The sequence below is a fragment of the Rhinolophus ferrumequinum genome, chromosome 10, assembly GCF_004115265.2.
Source record: "Rhinolophus ferrumequinum isolate MPI-CBG mRhiFer1 chromosome 10, mRhiFer1_v1.p, whole genome shotgun sequence".
Classification (NCBI taxonomy): domain Eukaryota; kingdom Metazoa; phylum Chordata; class Mammalia; order Chiroptera; family Rhinolophidae; genus Rhinolophus; species Rhinolophus ferrumequinum.
In genome coordinates this window covers 17,121,809-17,148,314 of record NC_046293.1, presented here as the reverse complement: position 1 = coordinate 17,148,314, position 26,506 = coordinate 17,121,809, and positions in this window count along the sequence as shown.

Sequence of the window (26,506 nt, the reverse complement as noted above, 5' to 3'; positions counted from 1 at the left end):
ACACTAGTGTTTACTTTGTCCCGTGTCAAAGTTGTCCAAAGTCTTTTCAGGTGCTGTATGAATTTGAACTGTCATTCTTACAGCTTAGATTTGAATTAAATTTGTAACAGCTTTTAGTGTTTTTCTGTTTTTTTTTTCTTCTAGTCCTTAAGTTATAAGTTTAAGGCAGTGGTTGTGTGTGCCTAAAAATTATTTGGGGAGCTTGTTCAGTAAATCCTAGTTCAGTAAATCAAAGGTGTAGCCCCAAATTCAGCTTTAAAAAACCATACAAACAACTCATGTAATTCTGAATGAGGGGGTCTGTGTAAATACTAAAAAAAAAACCCACAAAAACCACAATAACTGTTCTAAAAGCTAAAGTAAGCAAGGTACTTAAGGTCTCTGAGCCTCAGTTTCCTCATTCAAAAAAAACACAAACGAAAACAAGACTAAAATTAATTATTAAATTATCTCTAGACATTAACGTGGATTCTAATCTAAATTTAACTGCTTACATCAGAATTCCTCTTATGAGAGACATGATATTTGTCTGGAAAAATACCTTGGAGGTAGAAAGTGAAATCCCTAGGGTCTGGGTTTTCTGCAGATGGAGGAGAGTAAGACCAGAGGCCAGTTTATGGAAAGACATGAAGTTGGGTGCTGAGTACGTTAAGTGCTGATGGAGGAATCGCCAGTGGTGAGATGGCTAGACTCGACCCTGGAGAAGGGGTATAGTTGATGTGGAGCTTCAAGATGTTCGCTGTGTGGTTCAGGCTATACTCTGTCCCTATGGCTCCTATATGTTCAGTAAAATCTATATTCTGTGCGAATGGAGGCTTTTCTATGGGAATTAATTAAGGGGCTGGGTTTTACTTCTAGAGTGATATAATGCAGAACTGAGCAGATGAGATCATAAGAACACAGGCCTTGGGGTTTGCTGAAATCTTGAATAGAACTTCACATTTCTGCAGCCTAGACTTGGAGACTTACACTCATTTCACCTCGCTACCCCTGCAACAGATATGATCAGGTGACATCTGGGTGAATATAGGATAGTGAGCATGAAGACATTGTAGAAAATACTATTTGTGAAATGCTCTCATGGCTTTAGAAGTACTAGGTGGGATATGATTATAAATCTCATAAGAAGGGTGAACACCGAGAAAGTGAGTATGACCTAGGATATTTCCCAAAATAGCAGGTGAAAGATTAAGAATGTTGAGGTACAATTCCAGCTTTGGCCTCGTTTGCAGATGATCCGGTCTAGTGCCTTTGTTCCCTTTCCTATGCTGTACAAAATGGGAATTCACATGGACTGCCGAGGAGTTTCATCTAGCAGCCAGAGCCAAAAAATTGGAAATTTTCTACATCTAGGGGGGTGGAAAAAAAGATCTTTCTCAAGATCTTGAGAAAGCGTTCTTGGTTTGAAGGAGCTGAGGATGGGGAGTGCAAGGCAGGGGGCAACAGAACCAAGCCAGTGATTTTTAATTCAGCAAAGAACAGACATTTTACGTGATGCAAGAGACAAAAATGTCCTCTTTGCAGAAAAGTATGAACCTAGATACAGCATGAATGATGAAGCCATGTCCTCATTGGTGGCATGGGTCCTAAAAAGTCCCCATCTTCTTTACAATTTAGGGGCTGACATGACAACAAGATTTGAAGAGAATGCTTATGTTGCATGATTTCAATCCTCTCACTACAGAAAGGGAATTAGCATCATCTGCTGAAAAATAAGAGTTGGGATTATAGAAGTTTGTGGGATTTACAACTGAGGTCTGGACTAGTTCTGGGAGAAGGGAGCTAGGGAGGCAATGGTAAATTCATGGCTAGACAGCCTGTCAGTGGGGAGGGCCAAAGAAACTTTACACAGTCTTATACAAATGTCTCAAATAAAGGTTCCCTCAACCTCCTTATTGTCAGCGAAACTCAGTTCCCTTTGAGAATACTGCTTAGGTGGGCTTCTCATGCTCCCCTTCGCTCAGCATCATGTGACCAAGAGGAGCAAGCAGAGAAACGTCCAGCACTCTCCTGCCTTCCCTTTCATTATTTATTCTTGCCGTTAGCAAATAGTTCACATTTTTCTGCTTTGTGGCATGACCATTAATTTTATATTAAATACTGGTCATTATGTGGTTTACATTGTTGAGCATCTTTATTTTATTGTCTTCCTTTAATGATTGTTAGGCTTTGTTCCAACAGGTGGTTAGTTTACTTTCAGATCCATTTGATATCTTTCAGGCCCTTTCAAAAACTGGTAGAGTGCATCCAGAATAGTAACCCTGGACTCCAGTATTACTGTTGTTTCTTTTCCTCTTGGTTTTCAGCTATTTGTTTCTATTTCTTTTTATACTTTGTAATGTTTGATTACATGATAAAAGTTGCACATGAAAAATTAGAGATAATTGGACTGACTGAGTACTGTCTCTTCCTTCAGAGAAGATTTGCAGTTGCTTCCGACAGGCAGTTTCACTTCAGTTGGGATTGAACTGGTTCAAAATGTATTCCAGTGTATGTGGAGCTACAATTTGGCCTTAAGATGTAATCTTCAAGGGGACCTAACTAAACGCCTGGCATATTTACTAGAGTTACTCCTCCATGATGGGCCTTGAGGTACAGTTTTTGTCTCTCTGGCCTCAGTACACTGCCTAAAGTTTTACTCTCCTTTTTAGGATCTGTTATGGGCTGAATTGCGTCCCTTCCAAATCCACATGCTGAAGTCCTGACCTCTAGTATCTTAGAATGTGTGTGCATTTGGAGAGGAAGCTTTTAAAGAGGTAATTAAGTCAAAATGAAGTCATTACAGTGGGCTGTAATCCGAAAGGACTTTTGTCCTTATAAGAAGAAGACTTGAGGGCACAGATGTGAACAGAGGCAAGACCACGTGAAGACACAGGGAGAAGAAGACGGCCATCCACAAGCCAAAGAGAGAGGCCTCAGAAGAAACCAACCCTGCTAGTACCTTGACCTTGGACTTCCAGCCTCCAGAATTGTGAGAAAATCAGTTTCTGTTGTTTAAGCTACCCAGTTTGAGGTACTTTGTTATGGCAGCCCTAGCAGATCCAGGATCCTAGTTGCCATTTTCTGCTTGGCTTCCTATGTTCTCAACTCCATGTTATTTTTGAAGTAGCAAGTGCCTGGAGGTTAATTTCATAGTTGAATGTTGGGTTTATCTTAATACAGTTCCATTCCCTCTGAAGATGTTGGATTCTCAAGTCTTAGCTGTCTTGCCAAATTTCCAGCTTTTTCTCTCCAGTCCGATGAGGGTACAGAAAGTGCTACTCAGCTTCTTAGCTTCACCGCCACCCCTTTCTGCTCAGTTCTCAGATGCGAGGCCCACACAGCTTGTGACTGCACAAATGCAATCAGGGGAAGAGTGGAGCAGAATGTTGGGCTTATCTCAGCACATTTCTTGGCTTTTGGAGAACTTCACCTCTCAAGTCCAGCCTACCTTGATAGTTTTGAATGCTTTCAAACAGATACTGTTTTTATTTTATCCAACTATTGTGTTTTTTGTTGTTGTTTGTTTTTGTTTTTTGTTTGTTTTTCTTTTTTTTAGTAGGGAAGTTTGGCATGTCTATCAAAGCTATGAGTGGAATTTTTTTATATTAATTTAAACCTAGGCATTTTATTAAATTCTTTTATTGTCTGTAATAGTTTTTTAATTCGTTCTCGTTTATGTCCCTCCAAAGTTCACATGTTGAAACCTAATTCCCAATGTGATGGTATTTGAAGGTGGTGATTTGGAGAGGTGAATATGTCATGAGGGTGGAGCTCTCACTAATAGGATTACTGCCCTAAGCAAAGAAAACCCCAGGGAACTCCCTTTCCTCTCCTGCCACGTGAAGACACAGTAAGAGTGGCCCACCCGTCTGTCTGTGACCTTGAAAGCAGGCTCTCAGCAAATGGCAAATCTGCCAGTCCCTTGGTCTTGGACTGCCCAGACCCCAGGACTGTGAGAAGTAAATTTCTGCTGTGTACAAGCCACCCAGGGTATGGTGTTCTCTTATACAGCCCTAACTGATGAGACAGCAGTATGGTTCTGTCTTTCAACATTAAATATTGTGGTATGAAGCCAGTCTAATTTCCCCCCTTTGTTCTAGGGATGGGAAAGAAAGTAATACTGTACCAAAGTCGAAGTACAAGATACAATGATTTAAATAAGATTGAAATTTGTCTCTCTTTCCTATCAGTCTGGCTGTTCTCAGTTGTCAGAGCAACTGCTGCATAATGTCACTAGGGAGCATTTCTTCTGTCGTGTTGCTCCACCTTCCCTAGGAAATTGTTCTCACCTGAAGATTGAAGGTGGGACGGTGGCACCTCTACATGCCAGTTTGCAAAAGAGAAGAAGAGACAAAGTTCAGATGACTTTGTACCCTTTAGTGTATATCCAGTTATCTAGAACAGACTCACGTGGCCACCCTCACTAAAAGCAAAGAAAGCTACAGAATGCAGTGTCTAGCTGGGTGGTTACACATTCAGAAATAAGAGACATTTTAGGGGCAACAGTAGGAATCTGCCTCATACTTGTAGAGTATTTAATTATTTTACTGGAATGCCCAAAGCTTTTTTTTTTTTTTTTCATGTTTGAAGGCCAGTACTATTACTAGCATATGCTTCAGTGTTGATCATATTACATGTGGGTTTTTTTTTTATATATATGAATTGCTATTTCAAGTTATAAATTTAAATGTTTTAGTTTTCCAAAATTATGCCTTAAAATTATTCTTTTCTTTATGTTTTGTGTTGATCCTTTTTTTTTCTTTTTTTGCATATAATTCACATCTGTCATTTTGCTTGCTTCTGTCCCTTGGTAGGATTTCAGTGATGACTCTTTGTGCTGCTTAATGTGGCCCTGATTTCTTGGATGGATTGTTTTTTTTCCTTCTATTTATTTCTTAAGTCTGCCAGCTCATGTTTCATCTCCTCCAGTTGTCTGCTTTGAACTCTTTGATTCATGAAGTGCCTTGTATTCATAACCATATATTTGGTCATGATTTTTATCTGAGCAGTGGCCATATTTTTCTGGTGTGGGTTCATCACCTGACACTTGTTTTTCCCACATTTTTCTTCCTTTTCCTGAAAAGTAACTTTGCATAGATACTTGGCCGGTTCTTTTTTGCTTATTACTTTTGTGAATGAGGTGAATCCTTCCAGTTATTTGTGAGAAGTCCCTTCAGGGGAGAGACTAGAGCAGTGTTCCAGGCAAGCAATAACTTTTTTCTGGTTCATAGCAAAGTTCCCTATGGCTCAGGAGTGTGTGTGTGTGTGTACCTTCATTACTCCCCAGTTCAAAGAAATCATCAGTTTCTGGACTCCTCATGATAAGGGTGAAGGATCCATTTCCTTCACCTTCCTCAATGACACATTGCTTCTCTCAAAAATGTGTGTTTCCTTTTCAGTACCACTTCCTCTGCCTATTTTATGGGGTCGGGGAAAGCTCCCTCTAAAGACCCAGGATTGCTATTCCCATTGTTCCAGACAAGATGTGTGGTTTTGCCCCTCTTTTTTTGCCACATACTTTGGATAACTGCTATGCCTGATTTGTTTGAGATCTGCAGCCACAAATTTCTCTTGAGCCGTTTCCTCGTATCCCTGTATGACCTTCCCTGCGTTTGGCAGCTGTTCCTCAAAGATTATAGTTCGGGGTTACAGGTGTCTCCTAACTTTATCAAAAATCATTTCTCTCTTTTTCCCATTGTTGTCTTGATTTGTTTTCTTAGAGAAACCTGGATAGAACCGTCTTTTTTGTCTGGTGTTTTATATAATCAGTTACTATGATAATCCACTTAGAGAAATCCATTATTATTTTGTTAGGATCAATTTCCTTCAGTGGTGTATTAATACAATTTTAAGAAATTTGATCTATTTCTTAAAAAGTTACACAAATCTATACTCTTCCACAAGTATGTGAGAGTTTCTATTTTCTTATACCCTTATTAATACATACGTTGAGCTTTGCCTATTTGATATTTTAATATGGTATGCCTTTTAAGTTGCACTTTTAATTATTAGGTGGCAAATAATTATGTCCTCTTTTGAGAATTTTCCATTATTGTCTGTTAGTGATTTTTGTTTTCTTTTGGTGCCTTTGCCAAGTTTCAATGGATTGATATGAGCTTTTCTTAAAGATATGTTGCATATATTTTCTCAGTCATTTGCATGTTTGTTTTATTTTAATGTAATCTTTTACCAAATAAAAATGTATTTTATAGCAAGTTTAATATTTTCCCATTTACCTTAGGTGTCGTTTTCTTTACCACACCACAATTACCACACCAAGATTATATATTCACATATATATTCCTTTAATGCTATAGATCTTATCTTTCTATTTAAATTCTAGTAAATCTGAAATTTATTTTGAATATAAAGTATTAATCTAGCTTGTTTTCCCCATTATTATAAGTCATATGCTCCATCACCATTTATAGACTAATTTATTTTTTCCGTTGATATAAGATGCCACTATTAACACCTTAATCTTATGTTTATCCAGAAATAGTTCTAAACTAAATTCTATTCCATTGTTTGCTTATTTTTATGGCAGTACTACACTGTTTTAATTATCATTTTATATACTAACACATTTTATTTTCTAGCAAGACAAAGTCCTATCATTGCTATAATTTTCAAAATTTCTTACTTCGTTTTATGTATTATTGTTCCAGATGAACTTCAGAATCATTTGTTGAATTCCCAAAAATAAACCCTCAAACCCACTGGGATTGCACTGAGTTTATTTATTTATTTGGGAAGAATTGACATCTTGATAATATCAAGTCTTCTTAGCCAGTAACATGATATAGTTCTCCATTTAGACAAATTTTCTTTTATGTCTTTCAATAACAATATTGTGGTTTTCTTCACAGAGATTCTGCACATTTCTCATGATTTTAACTCTTAAGATATATATACTATTTTGCTCTTAGGAATATAATTTATTTTCTAATTCATTATTGCTGGATTGTAGGAAAATATTGAGTTTTATTTATTTTGTAATTAATAGTCTACTAATCTTTCTTATAAATAAATCCTAATCACTTTTCAGGTATTCTTTTGAGTTTTAACCTAGACAATGATGCCATATACAAATGTTAGTTTTTCTTCCTCTTTTCCAATGTTAATTTGCTTTCTTACCTAATTGCATTGCAAACTTTCCAGAACGTTAATTAATAATAGAGCTAGCAAGCATACTTTACTTATTCTTGATTATAATAGGAAAGTTTTCTATTGTTTTACTGTTAAAGTAGCTTTTTTTTAGACTACGTGTAGTTAGGTCTATTAAAAATATTTTTATTTTCCCATCTGACAATCACTGTCTTTAATAGATATGTGACTCTATTACCATTAAAGCGACTATTGATGGTTACACATTAGGTCTGCCTTTATATTATTTGTGGTTTTGCTTGCCCCCTTTGGTTTTGTTCCTTGTTTCCTTTTCCTACCTTGTTTTTTAGTAATCCATTTTAATTTATTGCCTACTTTTCTATATCTCTCTGTAGTTTTTAAGTGCTTGCTTTAGAGATTATGATATACATAACTAAATCAATACCTTTCTGATTTAAGCAAAATGCAGAAGCAAGATTTGGAGCGACAGAGGGTTTTGAACAAAAGAGTGAAATTAATCTAATTGTTATCTAACGGGATAGCTTGGTTGCTTTGTCAAGATAGATTCTAGGGTTTTCAAAGGCTAAAGTAGGGAGACTAATTGCAAATGTAGGAGAAGATGCGAGGAAAAAAAAATACAAGGAGTTTCCTTATATATAATCCTACTAATATTTTGCTGAGAGTTTTTATTAAGAAAAATTATTAATTATGCCAAATGCTTTTTGTGCTTTTATCAGGGTAATTATTGAGGTAATTGTTTTATTCTGTTAATGTGGTGAATTGTATTGATTTGTTTTTAATGTTAAATCAACCTTGCATTCCTGGATAAATCCCACTGGGTTATGAGGTATTATCCTTGTTATGACATTGTTAAATTAACAATTGCTAAGTGGAGCACAGGGTGTCGGGTGGTGAGCCATGGTTCATCAAAAGACCACAAGAGAACTTGAAGTAGAGAAGTTTATTTCTCACAGGTCCTAGAGGAAGTACTCGGCATGCCTTGAGGGGCCCCACAGGAAGGTTAAGGCAGGGTACAGGCAGAACTTGGGGTACAGGCCTTTATTAGGATCCATGGGTAGAGTGCTTTAGGGTTCCCAGACTAAGGCTAGATTGGTTCATTCAAACCAAAAGAGGAGAATTTTAATAAGCTCTGTGAGGGTCTTGTCTAAGGGGCACACAGGGGAACGCCCTGGGAGGCGTTGGGGACTGTTGTGGAGCACAGGGGCTGATGGGGACGTTATAGAGGAAGTTACATTTTCGTGTGATTCTGTGGGCTGTTGTTATCTAGGGCATGCGCTTTCGTGAGGGGACTAGTGTCAGTGTAAGGCCCCTGTTGGGTGGTTAGCCCAACAACATGGATGCAGAGGCAGTAATACATTGGAGTAGCTTAGCCAAACTCTCACAATCCTCTCTCTCTCTCTCTCTGTTGCTGTCTCTCTCTCTCTGTCTCTCTGTCTCTGTCTCTGTCTCTGTCTCTGTCTCTGTCTCTGTCTCTGTCTCTCTCTCTCTCTCTCTCTCTCTCTCTCTCTATATATATATATATATATATATATATATATATTCAGATTTGATATGTTATTATTTGATTAAGAAATTTTGAGACTATTTTCATGAGGGATTGTAATTTTCTTGTTTTGGCAAGGTTTTTATCTAGTTTTGGTGTTAGGGTTATGCTGGTCTCGTGCAATGAACTGAGAAGTAGTCCCTCCTCTTCTATGCTCTGAAAGATCTTATGTGAGATAGTTATTATTCTTCCTTAAAGGTTTGATGGAATTACCAGTAATCTGGGCCTGGAGTTTATTTTATGTGAAGGCTTTTAATCATAAATTTACTATCTTTTACAGAAATATGAGTGTTCTGTTTTTTATATCTCTGTCAGTTTTTATAATTTATATCTTTCTAGGTGTTGCCCATTATTCCTAAGTTGCTGAATTAATTGGCATTTAGCTATTAGTAATAGTCCCTCATTACTCTTTAAATATTTGTATGTGATATGTCGTCTTTCGTTCCATATACACTCTCTTTTTCTTTCCCTCTCTTTATTCTCTCATCTTGTTTTATCAGTCTTGGCGCGATATTGTCAAGTTTATTAAACTTTTCGAAGAACTAGCTTCTGTTTTATTGATCTTTCTTTATTGTTAGACTGTTTTCTATTTCATTAATTTCTACTATTATATTTATTAATTCTGTTCATTTCCATACTTTCGGTTTAATTTGTGCTTCCTTTTCTAGAGTTTTAAGGGATAAGCTTAGGTAATTAATTTTGAACCTTTAAAAAAATAAGCTGCTAAAGCTATATATTTCCTTCATACACTACTTTAGATGCCTCTCATAATTTCTGATATGTTTTTTCTCATTACCATTTATTTCAGAATATTTTCAAATTCCCCTTGTGATTTCTTCTTTGATGTTTGCTGTTTTCGTGTTGTGTTATTTAATTTCTAGATATTGGGGGATTTTTTTCCCCCAGATTTACTTTTGTTATTGATTTTTAATTTAGTTTATTTATTAATTTCTAAATTAGTATGACTTCAATTTTTCTAAATTCATTTAGACTTGTTTATGCCCAATATATGATATATATCGATGAATGTATCATGAGTACTTACAAGATTCTGTAGTTGTTTTATAAATGTCAGTTAGATCATGGTGATTGATAATGACTGTTTCAGTTATTTATCGCTAAGTAACAAATGTCTCCCAAACTTAGTGGTTTAAAACAACAATATTTATTGGGTTCAAAATTCTGATATTGCAGCGAGACTTAGCAGTTAATCTATGCTCCACTCAGCATCAGCTGAGCATCTCAAAGGCAGGCTCCACCCAGTGTCAGTTAGTTGGGGGTTGGGTTACAGACTAGAAGACTAAAACTACTTAAGCAAATTTGTCTCTTTTAATGTGGATTCATTATGTGGCCTCTGCAGCTTGGTGGCTCAGGAAAGCTGTTTGCTTAGAGCGCCTAAGTTGCACGAAAGAGAAAGCCAAGTAGAAATTGTATTGCCTTGTTTGAACTCGCCTTGGAAGTCATGCAGCTTTTTCCTTCCATTTCTGCTTGTAGTGGCTGTCACAGAATCCTGTTCATCCTGTCAAGACGAGAGGCAATAGACTCCACCTCTTTATGAGGGTGTGAAAACCTTCTGTAAGAACATGTGGAACTGTAAATATTGCTGAGGACGTTTCTGGAAAATGAAATTTGTCATAGTATTCAAATCTTTTTCTAATCATATCAACATTTTTTTAAAACTGTTGATTATTGAGAGGAGTGTTAATTTCTTAAACTATAAGTGTGGATTTGTCTATGTCTTCCTTTTGTTCTGCTAGTTTTTCCTTCATTTGTTTTGAAACTTTGCTGTTGGTTGCATATACATTTTAGATTGTTATGTCTTCCTGATAAATGGTTCTACATATGTTATAAACACCAGAAAATACTATATCTTTGCTTTAAGTAGTCAGGTTTTTAAAGAAGCTGAGAAATGAGAAAGCCATTGATATTTGCTCATTTGTTTTTTGGCATTCTTCCCTTCTTATCCTTTATTCTGTCTCCTTGTTATGACTTAAATTAATATTTCTTACATGGAGCTCAGGGTGCTAGATGGGGAGCCATGATTCAACAAAGGACCATAAGACTTTTGAAACAGCAAAGTTTATTACTCACAAGTTCTGGAGGAAGCACATAACATACTCGGAGGGGCCACACAGGCCCCTGAAATGAAAGAGATCTAAATTTCTGTCTCGTATTTTCCTTAAGCTTGAATTGCAGGTCTGCTATTTATGAATTCTATCAAGTTTTGTTTATCTGAATACATTTTAATTTTGTCTTCAAATTCAAAGCATATTGTTTTCTGGATATAGAATTCTAGGTTGATGATGTTTTCCTTTCAGTGCTTTAAAGATGTCATTTTGTTGTCATCTGACTTGCACGGTTTCTGCTGAGAAATGAACAGTCATTATTGTTCACATGTACAAGTATGTAATATGTGCTTTTTCTCTTAGTCCCTTTTGAAGATTTTATCTTACTCTTTGGTTTTCAGGAATTTGACTGTGATGTGCTTATGTATGGTATTTCTTGTGTTTACCTGGCTAGAGTTAGTAGAGCTTCTTGGAAAATTGTGGCTATTGTTACTTTAATTATTTTCCCTCCAATATCTCTTTCCTCTCTTTCTAGAATTCCAATTACATATTTGTTAGATAACTTGATATTTTTCCACAGGTCACTGAGGCTGTAGTCACTTTTTTCAGACTGGTTTTCTTCTGTCTGTGCTTCGGTTTAGATGCTTTCTTTTGTCCAATCTTCAAAAACTACCTTTTCTCTTGCAATATATAGTCTACTGTTAAGCCTGTGCAACAAATTTTTCATTTAGATACTTTTTCAGTTCTAGAATTTCATTCTTTTTTTCTAATTTTGATTTCTCTTTTTGATTCTGCGTCTGTTAATTCAATGCAGCCATCTTTCTCCTGACATACTTGAGCATATTTATAATAGTTATTTTAAACTCCTTGTCAGTTAATTCTTTCATTGGCAATATCTCTGGGCTTCTACTGACTTTTTTCCTCCTGATATTGGGTCTCCATATATTTTTCCTGCTTTTTCATAAGTTTAGTAATTTTTTAATTGTATGATGGACATTTATAATGCAATATTGTTGAAAATATGATGAGAGTATTTTTGAGATTATGTCTGCCATTATTATGAGGTTTGTTCTGGCTGCCAGGAAATTTACTGGACCAACTTTATCCTACTTGATTTTTAAGCTTTCTTTGGGTGAGTCTAAAATAGCCCTTAATCTAGTGATAGAGTCTTTACCTAAGATGTGTCCTTTCTTTGGTCCCAAGTAAATGCCTGGGGTATTCAGCCAAGCCTCTCATGTCAAAACATGAACAAATCTCAGTATTGTGAGAGCTTTGGAATCTGCATTAATTTCATGGCCTTTGAGTAGTTATTCCCTATAATACCTCTTAGAGTCTTGCTCTGTGCATTCACAGCTTAGTATTTATCCAGAGACTAAGAGGGATCTCTATGCAAATATATGGGACTATTATTCTATACAGCTCTCTCTTATCTGGTACCTTTTCTCACAAATTTCACTTTGCCTTCTTTACTCAGCAAGATTTCTTCTCTCTATTTGTCACCCATTCTCTGTGCCACTTTTTTAAAAAAATATTTTATTGGGGAAGGGGAACAGAACTTTATTGGGAAACAGTGTGTACTGCCAGGACTTTTTTCCAAGTCAAGTTGTTATCCTTTCAATCTTAGTTGTGGAGGGTGCCGTTCAGCTTCAAGTTGTTGTCCTTTCAGTCTTAGTTGTGGAGGACGCAGCTCAGTTCCAGGTTCAGTTGCTGTTGCTAGTTGCAGGGGGCGCAGCCCATCATCCCATGTGGGAGTCGAACCGGCAACCTTGTGGTTGAGAGGATGCGCTCCAACCAACTGAGCCATTCGGGAGCTCAGCGGCAGCTCAGCCCAAGGTGCTGTGTTCAATCTTAGTTGCAGGGGGCGGGTGCTGCCTACCATCCCTTGCGGGACTCGAGGAATTGAACTGGCAACCTTGTGGTTGAGAGCCCACTGGCCCATGTGGGAATCGAACCGGTAGCCTTTGGAGTTAGGAGCATGGAGCTCTAACCGCCTGAGCCACCGGGCCGGCCCTGTGCCACTTTTTATAAAATGTTCTCAGGTAGAAAGCCAGAGAGAATATGAAGTTTGCCTCATGCATTTTTGTTCTCAAGAATGAGGCCTATATTGTGTTTGTTCAATGTCTAAAGCAGTTTCTTCATTTACTTTTGTTCAATATTTTTAATTGAGGTATAATTGATATATAACATTATATTAGTTACAACATAATGTATACAGGTGTACAACAGAATGATTTGATATTTGTATATATTGCAAAATTATTTTTGTTCACTTTTTGAGTTGTTTATTGCGGGAGGATGAATACGATAGCAATTACTTCATCACAGCAAGAACTGTTTGTCTAGACATGTCAAATTTGAGATGTCTATTAGGTAACTAGATAGCAAAGTGTGGTAGGCTGTTGAATATATGAATTTGGTGTTCAAGGGTGAGGTCCACACTGGAGACAAAAACTTGGTATTCATCAGCATATACAATGTATAAAATGTGGATGAGGTCTCTTAAATATTTGCAATGGATTGAGAGGTGATGTGAAGGCTGAGCCTTTAGGCAACTTTAAAATATCAGGGAGATGAGGAAGAATCAACCAATTCAGAAACATCAAGTGAGTAGGAGGAAAGCTAGTATAGCGTGATGACCTAGAAATCAAGTGAACAATATATGTCAAGGAAGAGGTAATGATCAACTGTGTCAACTAGTGCTGATTAGTCATGTAAGATAAAAATGGGACCTGTTCATTGGATTTATCGAACATTGAGGTCATAAGGACCTTGACACCAGCAGTTTCAGTTATTTTAAGTTGTTACTAACAGTGAAAGAAACATAACGAAGGCTGTGAATTATTTCTGAATCACAAATGTACAAAATTTGTGTGCACCCTTCTTTTGTGTGAAAATGAAGTAATTATAACATAGTACAATATAGAAGAAATTTTTGCTGAAAGCAGAAATATGATGGTCCACTTCATCACCCTTCTGTCAGAAACAAACTATATGAAGTATGGATTTAGAACTTTTAATATGTTTATACAAGATGGATAAACAAGATGGATAAGGACCTTTTACATTTAAAAGGCTGCTTGAGCAGAACAGAGACTAAATTGGAAACATTGTAAAAAACTTTCTTTTGGTTTACTTTCTAGGAGATTTCTTCAAGTTTATCTTCTAACCCTTTTACTGACTTTTTTATTTATCTTACTATGTTTTTAATTTCTAAGAATCTTTTTCTATTGTCTTGTTTTTTTCATGGATACAGTATCTTATCTTATGTAAGACATTAATTATAGTTCTGAGGTTTTCCTCTGCTTCCAATGTTGGCTCTTTTCCTCCAAGTTTCTCCTTTTGGTTTGCTTATGTTTTTCTCTTTAGTATTATAGTCTTTCCTCAAATGTTTGTTGATCTTGTAATCCCATCATATTTAAGAGCTAAGAGCCTCTGTATCTGTGTGTTTGAATGTAGGTTTCAAACAATGTACTTCATGATTGGATGATAGAAATGGGCCATGAGAATCCCTGATATATATCAGATATATGTGATTTTTATTTATTTTTCCCCCATTGGGTTAATTTTCTCAGAGCAAAATTCTTTAATCCCCTGCCTGAGAGTTTAAAAGACTGGCTACCAGTATTCTAGGAACAAATGGGGGCTCCCAAATGTTACCATTCAGTATGTTATTTCCATAATTCTTACCTTTTTTTGTAACACACCTTATTGCAATTCTGGATGAGCCTGGTGTTCCTATGTCTAGGCTCGACTTGGTTCAGTATGTAAGAATAGAAAGACTTCAACCTTCTGCCAAGGTTGGGGAAGAGTAGTCACCTAGCTGGTAGAGTGACCTGGTAGTCCATGAGTACTACTACTTCTAATTTACACTTTTCAATCAGTCCACACATATTTAGCTCCACCTATATACTCACTTTCTGGGATACCTGAGGATTTCAATCACTGAGGATCTCTTGGATTCTACAGCCCAAATCTGTTTAGTTCTGGGCTTTCTTCATGGCCAATTTGATTTCAGCTTTCTCTGGTCTGCTAGTCAGTTCTACTGATGTGTCTGCTGTCTTGTATTCAAATTTGTGTTGCTTTCATCTCCTTTGCTGTTCTCTTTATAACTGTGAGTTCCTGTCTTCTTTATACCTGTGAGTTCCTGTCTTAAAACAAACTCCTTTAAGACCATTTTAATGAGGTTTCCAGAAGAGTGAGTCAAAATTAACATTAAGTTTTATCTTCTCTGCTGAACTACAAATTGACTAGTTTAAATTTTATTCCTATGTAGGGACTACCTTCTCTCTCTCTTTCTCTGGATAATTTCAAAGCCCTTTCAACATGTCATTTTCAGTACAGAAAATGTTTCTCCTATTATATCATTGATTTTAGTGTATGGTCTGTTTTTTCAAACCACTTTCCTTAAGATCTGTCTCTGGGATTCCCTTCCCTATAAACCAAATCTGACCTCTCCCAGCAGAGCCAATCTCTCCATTCTCTGTAGTTTTAGAACACTTTGAATAATCTTCTGCCACAGCACTCATCACAATGCTTTGCTAAGTAAATTTTGTCTTAATTCCTCCTCTGACTGTAAATTCCTTGAGGCATATTTTATGCAGTCGATATATGAGTTGTGATAAAAAAAATACAGTGAATGCTTAAATTAAAAAAAAAATTATTACAGTAAAAGACACATTGCCTCTAATCCCCCTCAAAATACTCCCCTTTGCTTCAAACACGCTTATACCACTGTTCTTGCCACTTTCTCAAGCAGCTCTGAAAGTCCTTTTACATGAGTGCCTTTAGTTGCGCTGTCATGGCTGCCTTGATGTCCTGAATCATTTTGACTTTTGGGAAGAGCCAGAAGTCACATGGTGCCAGATCTGGGGAAGAAGGTGGATGAGGACACACCGTAATGTTTTTATTTGACAGAGATTGCAGTGTACCAGAAACGTGTGACACGGAAACTTTCTGTTGTGATCACAAAATATAGTGAATGCTGCTGCCAAGTGCCATCCAACAGAAAGGCAGGGATCTTCAATATGGGACGTGGCACATCCAACCTTAGTAACAGTGTGTGACAAGTTTCAACATTTTTGGTGCAGTAAGTTGGGGATGAGCTATGGTTAAGAGAAGGTGTGTTTTAAAGTGTGCCATAAATCATCCTCCATCATGACAATGCTCTGTGTCACACATCACTTCTGGTATGGCAATTTCTGTCAAATAAAAACATTACGGTGTGTCCTCATCCACCTTATTCACCGGATCTGGCACCATGTGACTTTTGGCTCTTCCCCAAAGTCAAAATGATTCAGGATATTGAGGCAGCCACAACAGTGCAACTAAAGACACTCATGAAAGAGGACTTCCAGAAACTGCTTCAGAAAGTGGCAAGAGTGATGAGATAAGTGTGTTCAAAGGGAAGGTGAGTATATTGAGGGAGATTAATGGCAAAGTGTCTTTTACTGTAATTTTTTTTTTTAAATTTAAACTTTCACTGTACTGTTTGATCATCCCTCATATGTCAGTGGAATGAACAAGTGAAACAGAGTATGGTCTAGAGAATCAGGTTTCTGATGATTTATAGAAGCATGGAGAAAAAAGGAAGAAAAATATCATGAAAATGGGAAAATTTGTCATAGTATACTGAGGACTTTCTAAGTCACAATCTAACATTTATTGAGAAGGAGGGAAGAAAGGCATAAAAGGGAGGGTTCAAGAGCATTTGTCAGAGGTCAATGAGGGAAAGGCTTTTACAGAGTAAAAAGAACATATGTATTGTGTTGTGAGAAAAAGCCAGTAAATGACTTAGGTGGGAAAACAGTCTTGTAAACACAATACCAGTGAATTCTTCTTTGAATTCTAAAATGAGCCTCAAAATTCTTCCTGCTGTTTATTGTCTCTTTTAAGAAGGGGGACATGGTTTAACATGAGACCTGCTGTTTTTTGACAGTATTGGATGAAGCTATCTAGTATTGAACACGACTGAAGGTAAATGGATTGTGTATTTCTGTATTGATGAAAGAATTTGAGTGGCAGTTAGGGAAGGGTGTTTAAATGGGATATTCTCTAGGATTTCTACCTTGGCTTATAGTGCTTGCAATGATAATTTTAAAAGAAAAAGCTTATTAGCAATTACCTGCCATATTTAGAAGTTTAGTGCTTCTATTTGAAGTACAGGAGATGATAAGTACGTGTAAAATTTCAATAAAAACTTTTTGGACCTAAATCAGGTGAGTTGACTGTGTCTGTAGATGCAAATTTCCTCGAGAAAGGTGCATTTTGCCTTGACTCTGTTGTTTTTCCCTTAATCTGTTGTTCAGTGTCTCTTAACCTTTTTAGAGCTAAGTCCCTTTGGCCATCTAGAGAAGCTTATGGAACCCTTATCAGAATAGTGTTTTTAAGTGAATAAAATAAAATACAGTTATGCACTACATAATGGCATTTTCCACTATGGATCACGTATACGACAGTGGTCCCGTAAGTTTATAATGGAGCTGAGTAATTCCTATTGCCTACTGACATCGCTGTCATAATATGGTATTAATGCAGTGTATCACTCATGAGTTTGTGGTGATGCTGGTGTCTACAAACCTCCTGCACTGCCAGCCATAGAAAAGTATAGCCCATCCAATTATGTATAGTGCATAAATAATACTTGATAGTGATAATAACAATTATGTTACTGGTTTATGTATTTACTATATTATACTTTTCATCCTTATTTTAGAGTGTAGTGTTTCTACTTATAAAAAAAAAGTTTGCTGTAAAACAGTACAGCATGCTATGTTATGCTGGCAGCAGGCTCATATAAGCTCCTGTTTATCATGTGTCTTGATTGCATCGTTTTTTTCTTCTGCTTGATTTAGTCTCTTTTTGTTTTGTTCCTCATGGCCCCTAAGGATATAAAATTCACCACTAATGTTGCCCGTAAGAGGCCATGTCGAGTGATTGACCTGGAAACAAAATGAAAAGTGATTAAGGCTTATGAAGGTGAAAAATTAGTGATGGTTATTGCTTGCCAGTCCCGCACGTCCTGTTCTATAGCCTACAACCTTGAAGAATAAGAACAAAGTGATGGAAGAATAAGAACAGAGTTGTTAAAGGATCTCCTTCATTGACTACAATGATTTTTGGGAAGGGCCGATATCAGACACGGAGAAACTTCTAATGACCTGGAATGAAGACCAGACACAGAAGCGTTTCCCTCTCAGTACCATAACGATCAAGGCCAAAGCAAAAAGTTTGTTTGCAATGTTGAAAGAAAAGGCTGGGCCTGACTATGATGTTGCATTTACTCCTAGCTCTGGGTGGTTTAAACAATTCAAGAATTGTTGTTCATTATATGATGTGAAAGTGAGTGGTGAGTCTGCGAGTGCTGATGTGAAGGTAGCTTAAGAATTTTTGGAAACTCTAGATAAGCTGATAGGAGGAAAATTACTTGCCAGAACAAATATTCAATAAGGATGAAACCTCCCTATCTTGTAAACAGATGCCTGAAAGGACTTTCATCCATAAGGAGTCCACATCAATGCTAAGTTTCAAGGTTTTTAAGGACAGAATAACAGTCTTGCTTCAGAGCAATGTTGGAGGCTACAAATTGAAACCCTGTTCTATGTGGCACAGTGAGAGCCCCAGGGCCTTCGAGCATATCCATAAGCACACACTGCCAAGTATCCTTCAGGAGCAATAAGAAGTCATGGATGACCCAGCGCCTCTTCCAAGATGCCCTCCTGAATTGCTATGCCAGAGAAATGGAGAAGTATTGTTTGGAGTACTTCTCCAAAAGTAACATACCTTTCAAGGTTTTATTTACTATTCATAATGCTCCTAGACATCCTCCTTTTATGGAGATCTTCATCCCATTATCAAAGTGTTTCTCCCTCCAGACATCTCCTCCTTGATTTAACCAGCTTTTAAGGGGTACTACCTTTTTAGCAGCTTTTAAGGGGTACTACCTGAGCAGGACCTCTGCCCAGGCTATTGCCGCAACCGAGGAAGGCACTGAGAAGACACTGATGCCACTCTGGAAGGATGACAACGTCTATGACGGCATCAAGGACCATGCTTGGGCTTGGGGTGATGTCACCAAGGTTGTATAAATGGCATTTGGAAAAAGACATTCAAAGATTTGCCCATGACTCCAAAGGATTTGTTAAGGATGAAAAGGTTGCAAAAATCAACAAGGCTGTGGTTGAGGGTGACAGTGGGGTCTCCGAGGGGTGGTTCCTGAGGAAATGACTAATGAGGAGTCGTTGGAACTGGAACAGGAACGCATCGCTGGTGAAGAGGCAAGAGGAAAGGAAACTGCGGAAGAAAAGAGAATCCCCAAAAAAACTCACAGTGAAGCTTTTGCAGACCTCAACAAGCTCCTCAAAAAAGTTTAAACACATGGATTCCAACACCGAAAGGTTGTCATTAATACCTAGAGAAGAAAGTTTACGGTGTGTTATCTGCTTACAAGCAAAACTATGTTGAAAAACAAAACAAAACAATCCAGGCAAACCAATATGAGGGACACGTTGCTGGAAAGAGGGACACCTCCTCCAGAAGAGCCTCAGGCAGGCCCTTTAGGAGGTGTTCCAGAAGAAGACATTGTCATCATAGGGGCTGACAGCTCCATGCACGTTACTGTTCCTGAAGACCTTCCAGTGAGACAAGATGCGAAGGTGGGAGACACTGGTTTTGATGAGCCTGACCCTCTTAAGCCTGGGCTAATGTGTGTGTTTGTGTCGTAGTATTTAACAAAAAAAGTTTAAACAGTAAAATAAAAATGTTTTCAAATAGAAAAGAGACTTATAGCATGAGGATATAAAGAAAAAATATTTTTGGACAGCTGTACAATGTGTTTGTGTTTTAAGCTAAATGTTATTCCGAAAGAGTAAAAAAGTTGGAAAAAATTTAAAAAGTTTATAAAGTAAAAAGTCATAGTAAGCTAAGGTTAATTTATTTATTTAGTGAAGAAAGAAAAAATATTTTGTTTATATTTATAAATTTAGTGTAGCCTAAGTGTGTTAAGCCATATTTAGGCCAGGAGCAGAAACCTTATCTTAAAAGCCATCTTGTCTTGATCCTGTCTTGCTTTATCTCCTAGGGGCCTATGATCAGCTGGGCCTGGGTGGGCCTGGGTGATCCGGATGGGGACCTGGGGCCAGGGTGTGTGGAGCTGGAGGGCTTGGTCATGCCCTGAAACCCTTTGTGAATGAAAACCCCCTGAAGCATTGAAGGGGGAACAGCCTCGTTTACCTCCTCCTATAAAACTCCATACCCCTCTTTGATTGGGGAGGTTATAGTCTTTTCTAGCCTGAACTCCTGCAGCTCAAACATGCCAAATAAATTCTAATAGACCGATCTTGGTTTTCTGCGACTCATTCCTCATGCCTTACAAAGTGCACAGTGTTTATAAAATCTACAGTGTACAGTATGCCTTAGGCTTTCACATTCACTCACCACTGACTCACTGACTCACCCAGAACAACTGCCACTCCTGCCTGCTCCATTTATGGTAAGCGCCCTATACAGGGGTACCATTTTTATATTTTATATTGTATTTTTACTGTACCTTTTCTATGGTTATATATGTGTCAATGCACAAATACTTACATTATATTACAATGGCCTACAGTATTCAGTATAGTAACAGGTTGTACAGGCTTGGAGCCCAGAAGCAATAGGCTATACCACACAGCCTAATGTACAGTAGGCTAGACCCTCTAGGTTTGTGTAAGTGCCCTCAGTGACGGTTGCACAAGGGCAAAATCACCTAATGATGCGTTTCTCAAAATGCATCCCCGTCATTAAGCTATGCATGACTGTGCATTGAGTTACAAAGAAAACATTATATTTATATGCCATTACCAAAATAGGAAATTCATGGCCAAGGCATATATGTACTTCTTTATTAACACGTTAAATTGTGAAATAATGCATTTAAAATATAGCTAAATTAAAGTTAACTTTATTAAAGACAGTATTAGTGTGAAGGTTATTGCTACTTAGCTTAAATGAGAACTCTGAGGTGGCCTCTGACTTATCCTTTCGATGACTGACCGATAATTGTAGAGAGGGAACACTGGAAAGGAACATGTATCTGTGTCCCCCCTGTGAGAACATGTTGCTTTCATGTGAGAACGTGAGAATATAGTCGCATGACTGTGAAGTGCAGAGTTGTTTTGTGGGTCATTCCTGTTGCATGCTGAGCATTTACAGGCAGGAAGACTATAATCACATGCAACCAGCAACAGGTCAGCTACCACCACAATTTTGCAATTTGATGAGTGTAAAGGATATTTTTAGACATCTGTAGTACCTATAACGTGATATGAAAGTATTTGTGATTTCTATCAGTGACAAACTTACAGATGCTGCTCACATTGCTGATTTGTTGCCTGTATTTATAATTTAATGAAATGTCAAGTTAGAGTCTAGTGAAAAAGAGAAGATGTAATTTTTTTTTTCTCCCACTCATGGTCATGCACCTCTCAAATTCTACCCTTGGACCCCAGGTTAAGCATGTTTGTTATTCTAGAGAGTCTCACTCATGACCCTCTACCATATTAGTCATGGATTTTTAGACAATAACATTGGAACACATTTCAGTTCCCTCTCTGTCATAGTGCTTTAGTTTAATTGGTATTGAATCTCAAAGAAGGTGTTTTTGGTAGAAATGTTAGATTCTAGATGGTGAAACCCAAGAAGACTGACCTAAGCCAGAAACCATGGAGTCTGGTTGTTTTCAGATCTAAAAAGTGACTCACTGAAAGAACTAACTTGCCCTGCTTTTCCTCAGGACTTGAGAAAAGTTGAGCCCATTTTCGTTTCCATGTTGAAACTTTTTCTTTGTCAACCAGAGAAAGATCTGACACGTGGTATGAACTCTGGCTCCCAGAGGTATAGTTAGCTCAACAGAGCTATCCTGCTAAGCATACTCTGACTTTATGGTTTTAATCAAAGCAACTAGTCTGGATTTGTTTAGTTTCTTTTCTCGTGTTAATTGTGATAGTGTGTGGGGAAAAAAGAGTATTTGCTGTAGGCTTAGATCCAGTCAGAAAGCTGTAGTGAACCCTAATCCAGTAATCTATGTTGAGTTTTCCAAACTTGTAAAGTTAAGATATGTATATTTGAGCTATATATAGCAACAAACATTTTAATGGAAAGTAGCTTTACAATATTAGATCTAGTGTTCCTTCCAGATATTGTTTTTGAGGCCATTCTTATCATTTAAAACTAAAATTGAACACATTGTTAGAAGGTTGAACACATTGTGCCACTTTCTGAGGTGTAGAAAAATGATGAAGACTCTTGTTTTGCATGGGGTTCCTTATCTGAGAACAAAGAAAAGGGTCTTAAGGTTTGAATTTGAAAGTCATTGGGCTCCACTTCTGTTAGCAACCCTCACGGTCAGTGCAAAATGGGTATGAGGAAAAGCCTGCTTTTAAGAGGAATCCATTTTAAATGGTGACACAAATTTTAAAATAATTAGTGAAAAAAGATTTAATTAGAACATTAGTTTGAAAAAGAAAATCACTAAATTAATTTTATTTCATTTCACATTACACATTTTAGCTTATAACGATGCATTGATTGAAAACAAGGCATGACTCAAGTGTTTTTTTGGCATACATTTTCTGACGAATGGCATGATAGTGGATGTGACATTTTTTTCTTTTATTTATTTATTTTTTTCATTTTTCTTAGTGTGATCCAGTATACTCATATTTTGCAAAAATTTTTCAGGGCTTCACCCCTTTTCCCAACAGTCCATTGCATACTTTCATATTAAAATCATCCTCTTTGAGGTACATATCTTGTCTTTTTCATTTTGCAAGACCTACATTTCCCTTTTCAATGTATTTGCTCTGTTCTGTCATATCTTGAGGAGACTGGATTTCCATGAAGGTAGATGTTAGCATATTACCTGGAAAGGCATGTTGAGTGATAACTAATTTCATAGGTGTCTAGTTTATTGTGAAAATGTTCAGATTATAACTGTTATTCCCCTACATATCTTCCTCACTGGGGTAGGGATAGGGCGAATTCATCTCCCCACTTCCCTTTAAAATCTTAATGAAGACAACAGAAGAAATAGGAAGTTATAATAGTGTTACCAGGAATGATGATTTTTGTTCTGGCTACTCGCGAGCTTCAGTGGGTTTGGGACATGTGCTAATGCCACTGGGTTACCTGTGGGGGTCGCTCATTTCCTCCTCCACCCGCTCACGTCTACCTCCCCACCTCCTCTATCAGCAGCACTTGGCCAAAGGTCTGGCCTACACCAGGAGGACTTTTCAATAATCAAATTGTGCAAAGGGCCTTAAGGAGGAATGTGGAGTTGAACTGGTAAGTGATAGGATATTTCTACCCATTTCGGCTACGTCGTCTACCTGGGAGACAGGGTGCTTTCATTGACCAGGGGCGAAACTGAGTAAGACAATGTGTTCTGCATTCCGTCTCCCATATCTGTTTTCTAACACCACCCAGGGCATTATTCTCCAACTCCCTGTCATCTCCATCTATCAAATAGTACTTTCTAAGTCCATCTGGAGATGGAAATTTGCTGTAACACACTATATCCGGGACAATGAACAACCAGTGGTCTTTTGTGAACAGACAGGTGAACACTGTAATAATAATAATTATACATAATGACAACACGACTGTTATTTCTAATAACAATAGGGGCTAATATTGAGCTCATACTATAAAGCAGGCACTCAGGAGCTTATCAGATCTTTACAACAACCCTAGGAAGTAGGAACTGTTATTTCCATCAGTTTCCTAATGAGGAAACGGATGCATAGAGAGGCTGAGTAACTTGCTCACATAGCCGTGGTCACATAGCTACTAAGTGAAAGGTCAGGATTTGAACCTAGGTATCTGACTCCAGGGTCCACATGTAATTACTATGTTTTGCTGCCGCCTCGTAGAAAGAAGACACAGAAACTGGAGCAGTCATGAGAGGAGAACACTTGAAGATAGAGATGTTACACATTTGGATTTCACAGATTAATAAGAATATTAAAGACAGTGGGGGTTTGAAAGGCTAGTGTCAACCAAAAAAAAAAAAAAAAAGTATAAAGAATATGTGCCTTGGAGCCAGACTGCTTTGGTTCAAATTCCCATTCTACCACTTTGAATGTCTCCCACTGTTTTGAGGACAGGTTAATAATAGTCAATATTTGACTACTAACCAGTATTCTTTTCTTCGAGTCTCTGCTATCAAAAAGAGAGGTGTCCCTGAGAGCCTTTCTACAGGTAAATCATGTAAATGCTACAATGAATTGTTTGTAGGTACGTCCTCTTTGCATATTATTTGAATATATCTGAATTACAATTCTAGAAGAAGAACATAGGAATGGCAATTATGTGCATTTAAAATTTTAACAGATATTGCCCAGGGGCTCCGTAGGACTTATATGGAGTGGAATTCCCACCTCAATATGTAAGTGTCTGTTTCCTCATATTTATCAAACACATTTTTTTTCTTATCTGATAAATGAAAATTAGCATGTCATTGAGTTGTTTTTTTTTTTATTTTAAAATTGATTTGTATTTTCTTCAGTACTTCTTTTTGCAGTTATCTGTTCCGGACCTTTGCTCGCTTTTCTTATAAATGTTAATGTGTTCTTTATATGTCTTATGAAATTAGCCCTTTGTAATTTTAATTGTGAATGTTTTCTTCCAGTTTCTTGTTTGTGCTCTGATTTTGTTTATTTATTTAGACAATTTAGACTTTTTATTCATATAAAGTTGACTTCATCAATTTTTTTTCTTTTGTGGTTTTTAGTCAGAACTTCTCCACTCAACACATTTTCTTTTTAAACCACATGCTTTCTTTCAGTACATTTTTGTTTTTTATTTTTGTGTTTAAATCTTTCTCGATGGGGAATTTATTGTTGTAAAGGGAAAAGTGAGATGTTAATTGCCACGTCTATGTTGTTTCATTTATAACTTTTACTTTCAACTATGAATTGAAAGTTCCTGATGAATCCTGTGCACTGGAATAAGGTTCTGCTTTGTACCTTCAAGATAATCTGTTTGAATCACTCGTTTAATTTACTTGCAAAAATAAGTCCTGCAAGAAAGAAAAAAATTTCCATATACTTTTTTATCCTCCAATAAAAGCCATCCAGTCTGGTTGAGTTAATTGTAACAAGACTGGAGTGGGGAGAAGGTCAGGGAAGCGTTTAACTATTGTAAACTTAGTGAGCAAATGCAAACTGTGACAAGCACAGTTTATAGTTTTACATGAAGAAAGACATTTCTCTAGGGCCAACATTTTAAAACATGTAGTTTCCTATAATAAGAATGTATGTTCTCAACATTCTACAAGACAAGTCTTTGAAATTATTAAAACAATCCTTTGACTATTATAGGAAAACTGTCTTATTCTGTACACTTAGGCAGAAATCCAAATTTAAAATAATATGAGATAGAATAAGTATAGGTTTAATTTAAATTTTATCGTAACTGGTATATAAATATCTTCTAAGCTCCTTCATTATCTACCTGAAAAAAAAAAAAACACCAAAAAAAGAGTAATGGCTAGCTCAGTGCTTTGCATTTTTAAAAGCACTTGTGTTAACAACTCAGAGTTTCTCATTAAATAACATTGAAATACATTGCGATCATTCAAACTATTATTTTAACCCAGACTGAGTTAAAAACCTTGGGCACAGAATAATGTACTTTAACTGATAGTAACAATTAATGGACTTAAGCTATATGATGCTACAAAAATGGCACTTTGAATTTAAATTTAGCAATTGATCAAAACTCTGTTGCAAACTTATTCTGATGTCATACTAATTTTAAACATTCTTAACCTTTTAAAAAAAAATTTAAATTTAATTACACAATAAAATATGAATACATTCACTTTTGAAAACAATGAATACAACAGATAAGCTACAATCTCTTTTGCCCTTTATTCCTTTATCTGTTTTCCTCTCCTCCAAAACCCTAACCTCAAACCATTAATGAGTTTGGTGCTTGTGTTTCCAGAGATTTATTTTTTCATTATTATGAATAACATTGCAATCAATATGCTTGATTCCTTATGCACCAATGATTATTTTTACCTTAGGAAAGAGCCTTAGAATTGGAATTTTTGGGTAATAAAGTATGAACATTTTGAGTTTTAATAGATAACTCTCAAATTATCCTCTAAAGTAGCTATACTGTTCCTATCAGCAGTGTATAAGAATACTGATTTCCCCACAATCTTTTCATACTTATGTCAAACTTAAAAATTAATTGCTAATGTAGTGAATGTAAGATAAAATGTAAACTTATCTTAATTTACATTTTGCTGATTACTACTGAGTTTATCTTTTCAGATGTATATTGGCCATTCTTCCTCTGTGAATTACCTGTTCAACTTCTTTGTGCATTTTTCTTTTGCATTCCTTTTTAATCTCAACTTTCAGTTTCTTATAGGGTTGTTAGAATTCTTTGTTTTTCCAGATATTAATAATGTTTGTATTATTTGTTTTGTAACCCATGCCTATTGATGATCGCAGTGTTTCTGAATACGTGGATTAGTATCTTTCTTCATCTCTGGAAAATGATCAGTCATTTATCTCTCCTGCATGTCTTTGTTACACATCTCTCCGTTTCCAATCAAATTAATCTTTGCCCTTCTCTATCTTGTCTTTCATATTTTCTTTTTCTCTCTTTCTCTCCATGCTGCATTTTGAGTGACTTCTTATGGTCTGTTTTCCAGTTAAATAATTCTCTCTTTTGCTTTGTTAGTCTGTTGCTAAACATATCCAATAGAGTTTTTAAAATTATATATTGTGTTTCC